This window comes from Engystomops pustulosus, chromosome 2 (genome assembly GCF_040894005.1).
Source record: "Engystomops pustulosus chromosome 2, aEngPut4.maternal, whole genome shotgun sequence".
Taxonomy (NCBI): domain Eukaryota; kingdom Metazoa; phylum Chordata; class Amphibia; order Anura; family Leptodactylidae; genus Engystomops; species Engystomops pustulosus.
Window position 1 is genome coordinate 154,637,414 of NC_092412.1, and position 14,728 is coordinate 154,652,141.

The 14,728-nt window shown below is 48.9% G+C and overlaps 1 long non-coding RNA gene across 2 annotated transcripts in view; it reads left to right on the plus strand.

Moving 5' to 3' along the window:
* Window positions 1-539: 539 nt before the first annotated feature.
* Window positions 540-14,728, plus strand: part of LOC140116628 (uncharacterized) — a 38,660-nt gene continuing 24,471 nt past the window's right edge. For both annotated transcript variants that reach the window (XR_011852867.1, XR_011852868.1), the window contains exon 1: window positions 540-721. This is a non-coding gene — a long non-coding RNA (uncharacterized lncRNA). The remainder of the gene's footprint in view (window positions 722-14,728) is intronic.

Consider the following 14,728-nt stretch of genomic DNA (forward strand, 5'->3'; position numbering starts at 1 on the left):
AGTGGAGTGCGGTGGATGAGTGTACTTGCATCGTACAGAAAGATGATACCAGGAGTCCCTGATTGCTGGCTGGAAAGTCTCCATATTTAAACATATTTGCCAGCTCCCAACACACATCTTACTAGAAACCTTGCACAACCCACGACAGTCCTCCGAAGGTCACTGCATCAGAAGAGAGACTCAGTAATGCTAGTCTATGTTTATCTATCTGTGTATGGATGTCCTTTGTGACTCCATTCCTACTTTCACCATAGCACAGTACTATTACTCCTATCCAAGCTCAGACTGGCCTGCCGGGATACCGGTCAAAACCCCAGTGGGCCCTTATCATAAGTCACCATCTCTTATCTGTGTCTGTGCAGGAACATTCAACTGAGGGGGGCAGCAGGGGGGGACTATGACGTCCTGCAGGAGGGAGAGACTCTCTGCTCTTCCCACAGCAGCGCTGGGGCACGGAGTAAGACATTTCCTCCTCACTGCACTGAGCACCTCAGCCCCTGCGTCACTGCAGGAGAACATGGCCACTGATTCACTGGAGGAGCAGACAGTGAGCTGTCACTAATTACAGACCAGAGGACGTGGGCCCCCTAGTTGTCACAGTGGGCCCCCTTCCTCCTGGTCATGCTGGAGTGTCCTCCCCCTGGCACAGCACAGGCTGCCCTCATGTGCAGGAGCTCAGGATGGGTGAGGAGCTGCTGATGGCTTCCAGCACAAGAAAAAGGTACAAAATAAAAGTGCATCACATTTACACACACACAGTGCACCTCATTACACCCCTGCAATGTGTATATACATATAGAGTTGAATGAGATGCTAAAAGTTGTAGTACTTTAATTGAATGTATTTAGTATTGATGTAGAATAAGGAGTGATGTCACACGTAACGCGCGGACTGTGTTTAGAAATGGATTCAAAGCGCACCCGGGGGGGGGGGGGGGCGTTTTTATGCAAACGCATGCGATCGGTAACCCGCACCTGGTGTCTTGTATTGTCCAAATGCCAGGGCTGAAGGAATCAAAGCGTCACATGTGACCGCAGCTTCAGTATTACCAGCATACCCTGCATTACGTGTGACCGTAGCCTCAGTATTACCAGCATACCCCGCATTACGTGTGACCCCAGCCTCAGTATTACCAGTATACCCCACGTTACGTGTGACCCCAGCCTCAGTATTACCAGCATACCCTGCGTTACGTGTGACCGTAGCCTCAATATTACCAGCAGACCCTGCGTTACGTGTGACCGCAGCCTCAGTATTACCAGCATACCGCGCGTTACGTGTGACTAGAGCCTCAGTATTATCAGCATGCCCCGCGTTACGTGTGACCGCAGCCTCAGTATTACCAGTATACCCCGCGTTACATGTGACTAGAGCCTCAGTATTACCAGCATACCTTGCGTTATGTGTGACCGCAGCCTCAGTATTACCAGCATACCCCGCATTACGTGTGACTATAGCCTCAGTATTACCAGCATACCCTGCGTTATGTGTGACCGCAGCCTCAGTATTACCAGCATACCCCGCATTACGTGTGACCCCAGCCTCAGTATTACCAGTATACCCCACGTTACGTGTGACCCCAGCCTCAGTATTACCAGCATACCCTGCATTACGTGTGACCGTAGCCTCAATATTACCAGCAGACCCTGCGTTACGTGTGACCGCAGCCTCAGTATTACCAGCATACCGCGCGTTACGTGTGACTAGAGCCTCAGTATTATCAGCATGCCCCGCGTTACGTGTGACCGCAGCCTCAGTATTACCAGTATACCCCGCGTTACATGTGACTAGAGCCTCAGTATTACCAGCATACCTTGCGTTATGTGTGACCGCAGCCTCAGTATTACCAGCATACCCCGCATTACGTGTGACTATAGCCTCAGTATTACCAGCATACCCTGCGTTATGTGTGACCGCAGCCTCAGTATTACCAGCATACCCTGCGTTACGTGTGACCGCAGCCTCAGTATTACCAGCATACCCCGCGTTATGTGTGACCCCGGCCTCAGTATCACCAGCATACCCCGCGTTATGGGTGACCGCAGCCTCAGTATTACCAGCATACCCCGCGTTATGTGTAACCACAGCCTCAGTATTACCAGCATACCCCGCGTTACATGTGACTGCAGCCTCAGTATTACCAGCATACCCCGCGTTACGTGTGACTAGAGCCTCAGTATTACCAGCATACCCTGCGTTACATGTGACTGCAGCCTCAGTATTACCAGTATACCCTGCGTTACATGTGACTAGAGCCTCAGTATTACCAGCATACCCTGCGTTACGTGTGACCACAGCCTCAGTATTACCAGCATACCCTGCGTTATGTGTGACTGCAGCCTCAGTATTACCAGCATACCCCGCGTTACATGTGACTGCAGCCTCAGTATTACCAGCATACCCTGCGTTACATGTGACTGCAGCCTCAGTATTACCAGCATACCCTGCGTTACGTGTGACCCCAGCCTCAGTATTACCAGCATACCCCGCGTTACATGTGACTGCAGCCTCAGTATTACCAGCATACCCTGCGTTACATGTGACTGCAGCCTCAGTATTACCAGCATACCCCGCGTTACATGTGACTGCAGCCTCGGTATTACCAGCATACCCCCTGTTACGTGTGACCCCAGTCTCAGTATTACCAGCATACCCTGCGTTACGTGTGACCCCAGTGTCGGTATTATCAGTATATCCCACGTTACGTGTGACCCCAGCCTCAGTATTACCAGCATACCCCGCTTTACGTGTGACCGTAGCCCCAGTATTACCAGCATACCCCACGTTACGTGCGACTGCAGTCTCAGTATTACCAGCATACCCCACGTTACGTGTGACCCCAGCCTCAGTATTACCAGCATACCCCGCGTTACGTGTGACCACAGCCTCAGTATTACCAGCATACCCCGCTTTACGTGTGACCGTAGCCCCAGTATTACCAGCATACCCCACGTTACGTGCGACTGCAGTCTCAGTATTACCAGCATACCCCACGTTACGTGTGACCCCAGCCTCAGTATTACCAGCATACCCTGCGTTACGTGTGACCCCAGTGTCGGTATTGTCAGTATATCCCGTGTTACGTGTGACCGCAGCCTCAGTATTACCAGCATACCCTGCGTTACGTGTGACCGCAGCCCCAGTATTACCAGCAGACCCCACATTACGTGTGACTTTTTTTTGTTAAAAAGTCTTTTAAAATGTGCCTTTTTTTTGTTAAAAAGTCTTTTAAAATTATGCAACTGAGCCTGAAGGGCTCAGGCTCCATAGGAGTTAATGGAACCTGGAGCCCTTCAGACTAATTTGCATAATTTTAAAGCCCTTTTTTCTTAAAAAAAGCACAACAACCTTAAAGAACAGCAGATCCTGACAGAGGGGGCACACACCAGTATGTCTGTATGTTTGGTTTACAATCCTTCATCCTGGTGATAGATGTTAAATACTGATTCCAGGAAGTTAAACAGTCCGGCAAATAACAAGCCTCAGGCCCCATTCACACCTTGCAGTTCTTGATCTGTTTTAATTACATTTAAAAACACAACAGGCAGGGGCTTATTCCAGAACAAAAGTTTTTCAGTAGAAAGACATAGGTGTTATGACAAAGCCCCTGCCTTTTGCAGTTTCCAATCCAAAACAAAAAGTGTGCATGGAGCCTGAGGCCTGTTTTCTACAGGATTGTTGTACACGTCCTCATTCACTTCTATGGGCTCCTGCACATGGCTGTGAATATGCCTGAGCTGCAATAGACAGAGCAGGTCATAACCATGTTTGCGGTTCAGGCTATTATTATGTACTTACATCCCGATGACAAGCAACCCTCAAACATCATTCCATGGGACCATTGTTTGCATCCCAAGATCTGCACAAGCGTAGTGTGCAGGAAGCCTGAGGCTGCATTCACACGTTGCGTTTTGACCTATGTTTTCATTGCGTTTGAAACGCATTACAACAGCTGAGGAGAGTCGATTTGCCTAATTATATCACTGTTAGCATTTCCATTTACAAAACGCATCCTAAACGCGATGTTAACGCATGTGTTAAGAACGTATTAACGCATACGTTTTGTTAACACATATGTTAACAATGTGTTAACAAATGTAAACTGTAATGTAATTAGGCAAATTAACCCTCATCAGCTGTTGTGATGCATTTCAAACGCAATGAAAAAGCAACCAAAACGCAACGCGTGAACCCACCCTGAGGCTGTGTTCACACATTACGTTTTTTTTGTTGTAGAAATTTAAAGTTTGTCTACGGAATGGCAAAAAGACATGCATTAAAATGGAAGAGGAACAGATCATCTTTCCTAAGCTTTAAAAACGCAACCAAAAACGCAATGTGTGAACATGGCCACAGGCTGCATTCACACCTTGCATTTGCAGCACGTTCAGAAACACAATGAAAATATACATGGGTGATCACAGGTGGGTGAGGGTCGGGGCTTCTTCTAGATGCAGGCAGTGTGATATTACTGCTGCCCAAAGTAGAAATATCAGCAGCACTCCAGGATGAAGTATTAAATCAAATTCAGACCCTGTCCTCCTTCTCCCAGCTCCTCTGTACTCCTTCATGGTTAAATATCTTCACTGAAAAAAAAGAAGTGCAATGAGAAGAGCAGGAGGTCCACAAGGTTTCTCTTTCCTCCTTTAGACATCCTTTGTCCTCCTCCAGGCCCCTCTGTCCTCCTCCAGGCCCCTCTGTCCTCCTCCAGACTCCTCTGTCCTCCTCCAGACCCCCCTGTCCTCTTACTCCAAGCCCCCTGTCCTTCTCCAGACTTCTCTGCCCTATTCCACCTCCAAACTCCTCTGACCTCCTCCTTCAGACTCCTCTCTCCTCCTCTTCCAGCCCCCTCCTCCTTCAGGTCTCTCTGCCCCCTTGTCCAGACTCCTCTGTCCTCTTCCTTCTCCAGACTCCTCTGTTCCTCCTTCTCCATACTCCTGCCCTCCTTCAGGCCCCCTGTCCTCCTCCAGACTCCTTTATCCTATTTCAGGCCCCCTGTCCTCCCCCAGACTCCTTCATCCTCCTCCAGGCCCCATGTCCTCCCCCAGACTCCTTAATCCTCCTTCAGGCCCCCTGTCCTCCCCCAGACTCCATTCTCCTTCTTCAGGCCTTCTGTCTTCCTTCAGGCCCTTGTCCTCCCCCAGACTCCTTCATCCTCCTACAGACCCCTTTTCTTCCCCTAGACTCCTTAATCCTCCTTCAAGCCCCCTCTCCTCCCCCAGGCTCCTATATCCTCCTTTAGGACCCCTGTCCCCTTTCAGGCCCCATGTCGCCCCCCCAGACTCCTTTATCTTCCTTCAGGCCCCCTGTCATCCTTCAAGCTCTCTGTCCTCCTTCAGACCCCATGTTCTCCCCCAGACTCCTTTTTTTCCTTCTTCAGACCCTCTGTCGTCCTTCAGGCTGCCTGTCCTCCCCCAGAGCCCTTCATCCGCCTTTAGGCCCAGTGTCCTCCTCCAGGCCCCTTGTCCTCCCCCAGACTCCTTCATCCTCCTTCAGGCCCCCTGTCCTCCCCCAGACTCCTTCATCCTCCTTCAGGCCCCCTGTCCTCCCCCAGACTCCTTAATCCTCCTTCAGGCCCCCTGTCCTCCCCCAGACTCCATTCTCCTTCTTCAGGCCTTCTGTCTTCCTTCAGGCCCTTGTCCTCCCCCAGACTCCTTCATCCTCCAACAGACCCCTTTTCTTCCCCTAGACTCCTTAATCCTTCTTCAGGCCCCCTCTCCTCCCCCAGGCTCCTATATCCTCCTTTAGGACCCCTATCATCCTTCAAGCTCTCTGTCCTCCTTCAGGCCCCATGTTCTCCCCCAGACTCCTTTATCCTTCTTCAGACCCTCTGTCGTCCTTCAGGCTGCCTGTCCTCCCCCAGAGCCCTTCATCCGCCATTAGGCCCGTGTCCTCCTCCAGGCCCCTTGTCCTCCCCCAGACTCCTTAATCCTCCTTAAGGCCCCCTGTCCTCCCCCAGACTTCGTTCTCCTCCTTCAGGCCTTCTGTCCTCCTTCAGGTCCCCTATCCTCCCCCAGACTCCTTCATCCTCCTTCAGGCTCCTGTCCTCCATCAGGCCCCGTTTCCTCCCCCAGACTCCTTAATCCTCCTTCAGGCCCCCTGTCCTCCCCCAGACTCCTTTCTCCTCCTTCAGGCTCCCGGTCCTCCCCCAGATTCCTTTATCCTTCTTCAGGCCCTGTGTCCTCCTTCAAGCTCTCTGTCCTTCTTCAGGCCCCCTGTTTTCCACCAGACTCCTTTTTTCCTTCGTCAGACCCCCTATCCTCCCCCAGACTCCTTCATCCTCCTTCAGCCCCCCTGTCCTCCTTCAGGTCCCTTGTCTTCCCCAGACTCCTTTCTCCACCTTCAAGCCCTCTGTCCTCCCTCAGACTCCTTTCTTCTCCTTCAGGCCCCTGTTCTCCCCCAGATTCCTTTGCCCTCTTTCTGGCCCCCTCTCCTCCTCCAGACTCCTGTATCCTTCTCCAAGCCACCTGTCCTCCCCCAGACTCCTTTATCCTCCATCAGGCCCCCTGTCCTCCCCCAGACTCCTTCATCGTCCTTCAGGCCCCCTGTCCTCCTCCAGGCCCCTTGTCCTCCCCCAGACTCCTTTCCCCTCCTTCAGACACCCTGTCCTCCCCAAGATTCCTTTGCCCTCCTTCAGGCCCCCTGTCCTCCTCCAGTATCCTTCATCCTCCTTCAGCCCCCCTGTTCTCCTTCAGGTCCCTTGTCTTCCCCCAAACTCCTTAATCCTCCTTTAGGACCCTTGTCCTCCTTCAGGCCCCTGTCCTCCACCAGACTCCTTTCTCCTCCTTCAAGCCCTCTGTCCTCCCTCAGACTCCTTTCTTCTCCTTCAGGCCCCCTGTCCTCCTTCAGGCCCCTGTCCTTCCCCAGATTCCTTTGCCCTCTTTCTAGCCCCCTCTCCTCCTCCAGACTCCTTTCTCCTCCTTCAGGCCCCTGGTCCTCCCCCAGACTCCTTTATCCTTCTTCAGGCCCTGTGTCCTCCATCAAGCTCTCTGTCCTTCTTCAGGCCCCCTGTTTTCCACCAGACTCCTTTTTTCCTTCATCAGACCCCCTATCCTCCCACAGACTCCTTCATCCTCCTTCAGCCCCCCTGTTCTCCTTCAGGTCCCTTGTCTTCCCCCAGACTCCTTAATCCTCCTTTAGGACCCCTGTCCTCCTTCAGGCCCCTGTCCTCCCCCAGACTCCTTTCTCCTCCTTCAAGCCCTCTGTCCTCCCTCAGACTCCTTTCTCCTCCTTCAGGCCCCTGTCCTCCCCCAGATTCCTTTGCCCTCTTTTTGGCCCCCTCTCCTCTTCCAGACTCCCTTATCCTTCTTCAAGCCACCTGTCCTCCCCCAAACTCCTTTCCCCTCCTTCAGACACCCTGTCCTCCCCAAGATTCCTTTGCCCTCCTTCAGGCCCCCTGTCCTCCTCCAGTATCCTTCATCCTCCTTCAGCCCCCCTGTTCTCCTTCAGGTTCCTTGTCTTCCCCCAGACTCCTTAATCCTCCTTTAGGACCCCTGTCCTCCTTCAGGCCCCTGTCCTCCCCAAGATTCCTTTGCCCTCCTTCAGGCCCCCTGTCCTCCTCCAGTATCCTTTATCCTCCTTCAGGCCACCTGTCCTCCCCCAGACTCCTTCATCCTCCTTTAGGCTCCTGTCCTCCATCAGGACCCTTTTCCTCCCCTAGACTCCTTAATCCTCCTTCAGATCCCTGTCCCCCCCCCCCCAGACTCCTTTCTCCTCCTTCAGGCCCCCTGTCCTCCCCCAGACTCCTTTCTCCTCCTTCAGGCCCCCGGTCCTTCCCCAGACTCCTTTCTCCTCCTTCAGGCCCTGTGTCCTCCTTCAAGCTCTCTGTCCTTCTTCAGGCCCCCTGTTTTCCACCAGACTCCTTTTTTCCTTCGTCAAACCCCCTATCTTCCCCCAGACTCCTTCATCCTCCTTCAGCCCCCCAGTCCTCCTTCAAGCCCTCTGTCCTTCCTCTGACTCCTTTCTTCTCCTTCAGGCCCCCTGTCCTCCTTCAGGCCCCTGTCCTCCCCCAGATTCCTTTGCCCTCTTTCAAGCCCCTGTCCTCCTCCAGACTCCTTTATCCTTCTTCAGGCCACCTGTCCTCCCCCAGACTCCTTTATCCTCCTTCAGGCCCCCTGTCCTCCCTCAGACTCCTTTCTTCTCCTTCAGGCCCCCTGTCCTCTTTCAGGCCCCTGTCCTCCTCCAGATTCCTTTGGCCTCTTTCAGGCCCCCTGTCCTCCTCCAGACTCCTTTATCCTTCTTCAGGCCACCTGTCCTCCCCAAGATTCCTTTGCCCTCCGTCAGGACCCCTGTCCTCCTCCAGACTACTTTATCCTCTTTCAGGCCACCTGTCCTCCCCCAGACTCCTTCATCCTCCTTCAGGCCCCCTGTGCTCCTCAAGGCCCCTTGTACGCCCCCAGACTCCTTACTCCTCCTTCAGGCCCCCTGTCGTCCCCCAGACTCCTTTATCTTCCTTCAGGCCCCCTGTCGTCCCCCAGACTCCTTTATCTTCCTTCAGGCCCCCTGTCCTCCTCTAAGCTCTCTGTCCTCCTGTAGGCCCCCTGTTCTCCCCCAGACTCATTAATCCTTCTTCAGACCCTCTGTCCTCCTTCAGGGGCCTGTCCTCCCCCAGAGACCTTCATCCTCCTTCAGGCCCCCTGTTCTCCTCCAGGCCCCTTGTCCTCCCCCAGACTCCTTTCTCCTCTTCAGGCCCCCTGTCCTCCCCAGACTCTTTCATCCTCCTTCAGGCCCCCTGTCCTCCTTCAAGCTCTCTGTTCTTCTTCAGACCCCCTGTCCTCCCCCAGACTCCTTCATCCTACTTCAGCCCCCCTGTCCTCATTCAAGTCCCTTGTACTCCCCCAGACTCCTTCATCCTCCTACAGACCCCCTGTCCTCCCCCAGACTCCTTAATTCTTCTCCAGGCCCCCTGTCCTCCCCCAGGCTTGTTTAACCTCCTTTAGGACCCCTGTCCTCTTTCAGGCCCATGTCCTCCCCCGGACTCCTTTCTCCTCCAGGCCCCTTGTCCTCCCCCAGACTCCTTCATCCTCCACAGCACAGCACAGCACAGCACTGCTACACCTATTCTAGAGTTAGGTCCATAAATATTTAGACAGAGAAAATATTTTTCTAATTTTGGTTGTGTACAAAATGAATTTTAAACAATACAATTCAGATGCAATTGAAGTTCAGACTTTCAGCTTTAATTCAGTGGGTTGAACAAAATGATTGCATAAAAATGTGAGGAACTAATGTCTCAAGAAACCCTAACACACAACCTAGGGGCGAGCACACACACTAATTATCTCTGCCACCAGCCATTGATTATGGTCTACATCAGTGGTGGTGAACCTTTTAGAGACTGAGTGCCCAAATTGCAAACCAAAGTCAACACATCTATCACAAAGTGCCAACATGGGAATTTAGCCCAATATTACCAGCAATACCACTATACAAGGGCCAAATAATACTGCTACATGATGACCACCACCATTACAACAACATAAATACCATGATACTGATAATAAAGATTATAGCAAACAATTGACGGTCCAGCCAGGATCCTCGGTCCAAAAAGATTTTTTATTTAAGCATAAATAGCAATAACAAATCAGCCAAGTAAACTGTCTGAAACGCGTAGGCGACCACCGTCTTTCTGAGTGGATTTGTTATTGCTATTTATGCTTAAATAAAGAATCTTTTTGGACCGAGGATCCTGGCTGGACCGTCAATTGTTTGCTATAGTTCTCCTATACCCCAGCAGAGGGTTGGCCCGTGCCGGGTCCGGTCGCTCAAACGAAGGTGAGCTGGCATTTTCCCGCTATATGATGATAATAAAGACTACAGGCAGTCCCCAGGTTACATACACGATAGGGTCTGTAGGTTTGTTCTTAAGCTGAATTTGTATGTATGTCGGAACTGTATATTTTATCATTGTAATCCCAGCCAGAACTTTTTTGGTCTCTGTGACAATTGGATTTTTAAAAATGTTGGGTTGTCATAAGAATCAAGATTAACAATAAAGCTACCTGCGATAACTGTTACAGTTGTTTATTGTAGCCTAGGACTAAAGTACAATAAATTACCAACATCCAGAGGTCCGTTTGTAACTAGGGGTTGTATGTAAGTCGAGTGTTCTTAAGTAGGGGACCGCCTGTACTAGCCTGCACTATACAAATAATATCACTAACCTAGAGCAAACAGTGATTCATTTTACCGTTATATAAGAATAAATAATACCGAAATACAGTGATAAATATTGCCACCATACAGAGATAAATAATACCACTGATGAATATTACAACCATACATACAGGGATAAATATTACAGCCAGACATATAGGGATTAAAATTACAGCTATACATACAGGGATAAATATTACTGTAATTTACGGCCATATATACAGGGGTAAATATTACTGTCATACAGTGAATCATCTTCATCACCTGGAGTAATACACTCCCTGCTTTACCAATACACACAACGGCTCTTGGAAATATTGGCGAGGTCACGTATCAGAACCAAGCTTACTGTAATTGTTTACTTTTACCCACGATCACTGCCAGGTAGAAAAGGGCCACTGGCTAATGGGTGATCTCTGCTGGACTGCCCAGGAAAGTGGTGGAGTGACTATAGGTTTTTTAATTATTTTATATGAAATTCTAAAACAAGTATGAATAAGCTTCCACCAGCCCCACATGGCGCCCCTTAAAAACCACAGTCACTTAAAGTATAATGGATTGTGTTCCTAAATATACATTATCCTTACAACACGACTGAACACACTATTCCCCACATAAAAAAATCCTTTATATTTTCCTACAGCACCCATAATTTATTGTATATGCCACACCCCCTGAACTACAGTATCCTGCTAATTTATATGCATACCCGTTATATTTAGACACAGTTTCCCTAGTTTATTTATAACATCCCCCATATACTGTACATACTCCCAAATTAAATTATATACAGTACTCCATATAATACCACCCTTTTTAATTAAAATCCAGACCATATTTACAGATCCCCCATAGACAGTATATAGAGCCCACCGCGCCCAGTATTACACAGCCTCCCCCTTTCTACACAACCTTCCCCAGTCTGCACAACCTCCATTATACACAGCCTCCCCATTATGCACAGCCTGACCCAGTATTCAGAGCCTCCCCCAGAATAAACCTCTTCCAGGAGTAGACAGCCACCTCCAGTAACACAAGCTCCCCAGTTGTATCATGTAGCCATGACAAACACAAAAAAATAATAAACCTGGTATTTATCTTCAGCCCCAGCGCTACCCCGCTGCTGCTCCTCCTCCTCTCGCTCCTCCTCCCGCAGGTCGGCCTGTGTCCTGCAGAGCATTTCACACAAGCTTGCTGCACTGTACTGCTCTGCACCACACTGCCTGTCAATTATATCATGTCTTAAAGGTGCTGATGTAATTGATTTTTCAGGTAGCAATCTGCTTCCCCCAAAAAGGGTGAGAATTCATTCCGCCTCATGATAGATAAAGCCCTGCCATGCACACACTGCTCTAAGTACTGAGGAGTACCACCCAAACACACACTGCTTACAGCAGAACACAAGCTAACTACTGGCACACAGACACTCACAAGGTAACCAGGCTTTGCAGTTATTTCCCTTGCCAAAGTGTGGGAATGTATAGAGCAACAAGGAGCAAACTTATTAGATGACACTTTAATATGAGAAGGCACAATGCTTATAGGTTACAAAAAATTTTGAAATAAGCAGATATACATAAAAGCAAAACTATAAAAATAAAAGGGGATAAAATAAAAAAAAACAGACCTCTTACAAATTAGACTGGCAAAGACTGGCAAATTAGACTGGCAAAGAGAACTTAAGAAATCCTGGACAACTGCAAACTTTGATTAACTCTCCTGAGTCTGACCCTGTGGGGATGCTGGTATGCTCTTTATCTACTTAACCCCGCCCCTTTGTCATGGGAAAGGGCATTGCCACACCTGTACCAAGGTGTGGGGTTGAGGACATATTTAATCCTAATTATGTAATTTCTGCTCCCAGGGGTCTCCTAGGAAGATATAATCAGCATATTTTAACAATCTAGCCATACCACCACACACATTATGAAACATTAAGACAATTGTCTAAAACCTAAAGTCTTGAACCCATGGACATCACCAGACACCGTGTTTCCTTCTTTTTAATGCTCTGTCAGGCCTTTACTGCAACTAGAAATATTCTGACTTTCAGACAGCTTGATAAATATGTCTCTGAATACCTCAGAATTTATCTGGCTTTTTTCGTCCTGTGTCAAATCATCAATAAACACTACTGCCTGAAGAGCCATGAAGTGGTTAATGAAAGGGCTTGGCACTGCAGGGAGGTTGGAGGTAGGGTCAGGAAAATGTCAGGTTTTTAGTGGGCAGTGTTGGGTTATAGAGATTGGAGGTATGAATGCTGCAGAGGGGAGGTTTGGGGGCAACAAAAGGGGGCCCACAAGGGAAACAGAAGTGCAAGACGAATCTCTGTCAGTGTGTAGAAGATGAGCAGCATATTGGAGCAACAGGTTCTGGATCGGGTGCATAAGGAAGGAGCTGGAAAGCTGCAGGGGCTACTGGATCTCAGGGTGGCAGCAGCAGGAGAGGATAACCCCTTTAGTTTCCTCACCTCAAAAGGGCATGCTAGCCCAGGTTGCCGTGTCCACCCCTGCCCTGCTGGGGAGCCGGATGGCTGCAGGCGGGCGTGCTGCATCTTTGGATTGTCCCCAAACTTCCGGTCACATGCTCCCCGCATAGCCCGGGCAGTGTCTCTGCGTAGGTGCAGTTCCGTTCCTGGCTCCCTGCTGGATCACCCAGGGAAAGCTCCGGCGGGCAGGTGAGGGCCCTGTAGCAAACCTGTAGGATAGTCCCACGGGGGTTGCGGCCAGGGTTGCAGCACATGCCAGTGGGGTCCCATTCACAGATGGCACCTCCCAGGAACAGTATCTAGGGCAGACACGCCTTTTTCCGCACATGGACTTGCTCTGGTTCAGGGTCACCATGGGTGGAGATAAGGGGAGGGAAAAATTAAAATGTAATATTACTACGGGTTTGTTATAAGACTCCAAATATAATGGATGCAGTAGAGAAACTGCTGATAAGATGCAGATTCAAAACACGGTGAAGTACTCATGGGAAACTTCAATTACTTTAGTATAAACTGGGCGGCGGCAGAAACTTGTATGTCCAACAAAGGCAGAAGGTTTTTGTCAATAACAAAACACAACTACCTGTCACAAATAGTCTGAGGCACAAGGCACTCCTGGACCGTGTCTTAACCAACAGACCTGACAGAATATTAAAAAGATGAGGAAAGGGGCAATCTATTTAATGTTGTCTTCTCAACTGTCTTTATGCAGTAAAATCCCATGGTGGAAGACATGATGAGAAATAATATAAATTATTTTTTGAATGTGAACGGTTTAACCCAGGTAATTGTTTAACAACAACTAAATAGATCACTGGGCCCAGATGGTATACAACCCCGGGTACTGCATGAATTATGTACTGTGAAAGACAGGCCGATATATTTCATATTTAAATATTCTTTAAGGACAGGTTCTGATCTACAGGACTAGCGCATAGCAAATGTGGTGTCATTGTACTAAAAAAGATCAAAAACTGATCCTGGAAACTACAGACCTGTGAGCTTGACCCCTTCGTGACCGAAGGTCATTGATGCCTGAAGGTCCACATACATTTTTGCAGTTCTGTTACACGCTTAGTTAAATGACAATATCTTTGGAAAAGCTTTACATATCAAAGCAATGTTTTACTTTTTCATGACATGTGAGACTTAAACTTGATAAGATAGTTTTATTAATTACATAGTTTTTTCTTTATAAAATTAGCCAATAAATAACTCCAAATGTGAAAAAATACTTGTTTTTGTAATTTTTCCAATTCAATTAGTAAAACTGAATACACTTTTACCAAAATATGCTATACATATGTAAAGAATCGTGCCATCATCATTTCCCCAAGTTCAGCTACAAATGCAGGGGGTGCATGTACTTTTGCAATATTGCAAAGTGTAAGCCTGGAGCTCCTTATGCTTTCTGCCTTCAGCTAACAAGCTGGAGGAAGGGGGGGGGGGCACATTTCAATCACCTTGATCTCCTGAACTATTTCACCAAGAAACAAAAATTAAAAAAAAAATCTGGTGTCATATTAAAGGACATCTACCACCAGGATGAAGGATTGTAAACCAAGCAAACTGACATACCAGAGTGTGGTACCTCTGGCAAGATCAGCGCTTCTACACTCACCGGCCACTTTATTAGGTACACCATGCTAGTAACGGGTTGGACCCCCTTTTGCCTTCAGAACTGCCTCAATTCTTCGTGGCATAGATTCAACATGGTTCTGGAAGCATTCCTAAGAGATTTTGGTCCATATTGACATGATGGCATCACACAGTTGCCGCAGATTTGTCGGCTGCACATCCATGATGCGAATCTCCTGTTCCACCACATCCCAAAGATGCTCTATTGGATTGAGATCTGGTGACTGTGGAGGCCATTTGAGTACAGTGAACTCATTGTCATGTTGAAGAAACCAGTCTGAGATGATTCCAGCTTTATGACATGGCGCATTATCCTGCTGAAAGTAGCCATCAGATGTTGGGTACATTGTGGTCATAAAGGGATGGACATGTTCAGCAACAATACTCAGGTAGGCTGTGGTGTTGCAACGATGCTCAATTGGTACCAAGGGGCCCAAAGAGTGC